At 38.7% G+C, this 4426-nt stretch overlaps 1 long non-coding RNA gene across 1 annotated transcript; it reads right to left on the bottom strand.

Annotated features, from left to right (window-relative positions):
• Positions 1–1245: 1245 nt before the first annotated feature.
• LOC116224403 lies at positions 1246–3956 on the bottom strand. The gene is made up of 3 exons (XR_004165564.2): positions 3601–3956; positions 3431–3515; positions 1246–3237 (listed from the first exon to the last, which is right to left on the bottom strand). It is a non-coding gene; the product is annotated as an uncharacterized LOC116224403 (long non-coding RNA).
• Between the last annotated feature and the right edge of the window lie 470 nt (positions 3957–4426).

The following is a 4426-nucleotide window of genomic DNA, read 5'->3' as shown; positions in this document are numbered from 1 at the left end:
TCATTTTCCAGAAAACAAAAGACTTAAAGTTTGTATTGGCAGATGGTGTTGATGCTGTTATACATGGGAAGGGGTGTTGTAGAATGTTACAAACCATTTTGCTGAGTTGCTCATGATATGAGTGCATTACATTTGTCATTTCTCTCATCAAATATTTGCAGAGTACCATGGACAACATAACTTCTGAAACAACTTTCATTCTGAAGATGTATGAAAAGATGGACCATCAGAAATATTTATATTTTACTGTTTTTCTTCTACCGTACATTTTAACCATTGCCTTGAATACACTTTTAATTGTAGTTGTTTATAAGGAACGAGCCCTGCATGAACCAATGTATATTTTCATTTGCAATTTATCATTTAATGGAATATACGGAAGCTCAGCTTTGTTGCCACATATTATGACTAAGCTTGCTACACAGTCATACACGATCTCTCTGGTAAACTGTTTCATTCAGGTATTTTGTTTGCACACTTCTGGTAGTTGAACTGGTGACGCTGGCTATAATGGGATACGACAGATATGCTGCCATATGCACCCCATTACACTATCATGACAAGATGTCTCCAAGAAAGGTTAAAATTCTCATTGCAGTAGCCTGGCTTTATCCTTTCTGCTCTTTTGCAATGTTTTATCACTGACAATTCGGCTGTCATTTTGTGGCAATGTCATTCAAAACCCACTGTACAAATTTTGATCTAGTTAAACTTTCCTGCACTAGTACTTTGATAAATAACATTGTTGGACTCCTAATGACGGTTGTTTATATGTTCCCACCGCTCTTTGTGATTTTGTTTTCATATGTTAAGATTCTCAGAATCTGCAGAGAAGCATCCAAGGAGTGTCAAAACAAAGCACTTCAAACATGCATACCACATTTGTTGATTGTTATGAACTTTTTTTTTGGTTCTTGTTTTGAATTTATTAGTGTCCGCATGACAGACAACCAAGTACCATTTGGTGTATCAGTATTTATGTCTCTGTTTTTCTTGATTTTGCAACCTCTCTTTGATCCTATAATATATGGTATCAGCACACTTAAATTGTATATTGTTAAGTTTCTTCAAAAGAGGAAGCTGTCACCGTTATTCTAAGAGATAATGTCATGTTTTATTGTTTTAAAAGTCATATCTGCATACAAAATATAATTCTTTTTGTGATAGTACTGTAAGTTGTGTTTCATTCTCTCTTTAATGAATAATGCACCTAACAGACTGAATAGCAATATTGGACATCCAGTACTACAACATGGCATATATGTAATATATCCAAATGGGGAAATCAGATAACAATTTCTGTATTTTATCATTTAATAAATCTTAAATTAATCTGCCTCTGAGAAAAAGTCTTATATTATCTTCTTCAAGTAATATCCTTTTGAAGAATCTGTTGGAAAACTCTGTAACATATATAAACTAACATATATTATGTAGTTTTGAACTGCTTGACAGCTTAATGTGGTTGATAGACAACATATGCTGGGGACAGTGTTCATGTATAATTATCTGTGATCTGTAGCTGAGTAAAGTGGTATCCTTCATTTCAATGGCACGATGAATCCGACATAAATGTTATACATTCATGAACACAACCGGGGCCAATAACAAAACTATAGCTTTATAGCTATAACATTTAAATCCATACAAACATATTTATTTGGTTAAAAAAGCATAAACATACATTAAAATTTAAAAAAAAAAAACTGTAATCAACAGGGGCTTTTATCAGACTTCTATTTCACCCACTAACTGGATTAATGCCATTACTGCCTGCCCAGCTCCTGACTGCTGCCTTCTGATTTCATGACCAATCTTTTTCTGCTTACCTCCATACCAGTGGCCAGTAGATGGCGACATCATAAAATACAAAATAAGTTCAAGTTGTCAGCTTCTGTATGTCTCATGGCTGTGAAAAAAAAGAGTGCCATCAGATATGCTTGTTTTGACATTTTACTTGAATTATATCGGATACTATGCATTACAATCTCTCTCTATGCGCTATCTGGCTGCAGTAACAGTTGTTGTAACTGTTGGTCATTGAATGAAAACAGTTTTGAAAAGTTTTCCAAATAAATGCATAACATGACCTATTCAACCATGACGAGGGCCTGCACACGAACACAAAAATAAAACACAGTGGCAGTTGTTGTAACTCTTGGTCAAATCCAAATCGGATATAGAGAATTCAGGAATATAGGTATACAGTTGATAGTTCAGGAAAATAACCAATATATTAGGCCTATATTCAGTAAATACGTTTTAATATTTCCCCTTACTATTAAAATCTTAGAAAATGACATTGACATTAAGCCTATACGGATTTTTCAAATCCATGTAGGTGTCTTTCAGTGATAAACTTGTACACTTTAGTACATGCATAACACACCAGAAAATAATTCGTTTTGTCAGGATTGTCTTTGCTCGGCAAGTTTAGGGATCACCCGGTTCGCATAATAAGACGTCATATGGTGCTGATTATGACGTCCAACGGTTACACGCAACTTTAGCTATAAATTCGAGGCCATTTGAGAAGTTGTACATGTAGCGCCCTCTCGGGTACTGTTGACTACGCCACCCCTTGAAGTGGGCTAAATTATGTCAGAGCAAGGGGAACTCAATAACACTATTGCCAGTTTTTGGTGAAAGTATAAAAATAGTAGACACGAGTAGCGTTGGTTGGTCACCAGATATAATACAAAAAAATACATAGACACAATAGGGGGACTGGGGAACCTCGGTACTGGGCCACTAGGAGAACTGATGTCAGGCCAGGTCTCTAACACACGTGGTCTTGTGCACACTAAATAACACGTGTTTTAGATTCAGGGAAAATGCACTACAATATCCAAGACACTCTGTGATATGTGACACGGCAATTAAGAGTTCAAACTACATGCACACTGCAATCTCTGTAGGCTACTAGAGTGAGAAAAACTACAGAGACCGGCTATCCAAGGTCAGGTACTAATGGGCCTTATAAGCACCGAGGCTATTAGCTGTGGAGGGGGAGGGAGACACACGAACTGGAAGTACAGTAAAAAAGAAAAACAAACAAAATAAATCCACTCTAGCCTGCGGCTCACATTAAATAGGTAGTACCTACACAAGCTACTTAGGCCGATAGGCTAGAGGAACAAAAAAAAAGTAAACAAACTATACGCGGCACCAATGCATCAAATACACATTAAAAGAGAACAGCAACTAGCAGCCCTGGGTAGCTGCGAGGGTCTAACGCTGCAAACATATAAAACAAACACTGTTAAGATCCCACAGCCTTAAAAGCAGCACACATGGGAGAGGTGATGGCATTACATCAATTAAAAACAGCAATACAGGGCAAAGTGTTAGTCAGCCAGCCTACATTAGTGTCGTCACTTGTCAGCGCAAAATGAATGGCCGCTATGGCCTGCTGGTACGCATACAGTACCTTTTCAAGATGGCTACTACACTGTGGCTGATGGCTTCTGGAGAATAACTGCCCTCTCTGCTATGGTAACAGTGCCCAGCAGACACTGGTGAAGGATACATAAAGAGTACATCATGACTTGTCTGTATTATACTACAAACAGAATACCACGAATACGTTCAATAACGTACCTTTTTGCACACACGGCGTCACGCCCACACACGTACATCAAAACACAGCGGCTCTGCCAGCGTCTGCCCTCCTATACCATAGTTAAACAAGTAGCCACTTAGCAAGCTAGTAATCAGTGACGGAAGAACTTAAAGAAACCTTTGCCCAGACATACCTGTTTATTTCACGCAGCACCCGTGACTCTGCTACACAATCCCAGAACCAGTGGTGTTGACGAGCTACCGGCTTTAGGACCCCGGGTGCCTATACATAAGCCTGTGGGTAATATGTCAGGTAGCCTAATCAATCGCAACCCATTGCCCAATTAGTGACGTATTGCGGTGTGACAGAGAGAGACTAACTGGGTAACGGCAGAGGGAGTAGGTGTAACAGAGTTGAAATGAACCTAACTTTAGATTAAGTGAATTCAAACAAAATTTGTATTTCACATACCATTGTAATCCAATGTTTTTTTGATGTTATGTGTGAAACCTGGAAATGTCCCAAATACTATACTGCATTCACTAAGGTTCAATATGAGGCTGCGCGACTGCTTGTTTATTTTCTTTCACTTTAACGCATTTTGGGCGTTTGCGCTTCCCGTACCTTAGAGCTAGTCTATCCCTGTTCGAGACGTACGTAAGCAGTCGAGTTTGCAGTAAAGATTTTATGGATTATTTGTTTCTATTGTGAATGCAGACAATAAAAGCCACTGTGAAGAACCCCTGGTCCGATTCCCTGTCACTGATACACATGAGAGTGAGGGTCGTTACACTGGTGCCGTGACTTCTTGGATCATCTAGATCAGCTCCGCAAGCAGATCGCCGTGGGTGCTGCTCTGTGTTC

This window comes from Clupea harengus, unplaced genomic scaffold (genome assembly GCF_900700415.2).
Source record: "Clupea harengus unplaced genomic scaffold, Ch_v2.0.2, whole genome shotgun sequence".
Lineage (NCBI taxonomy): Eukaryota > Metazoa > Chordata > Actinopteri > Clupeiformes > Clupeidae > Clupea > Clupea harengus.
The sequence above is the reverse complement of the archived record's forward strand: the minus strand, read 5'-3'. Positions and strand labels throughout refer to the sequence as shown.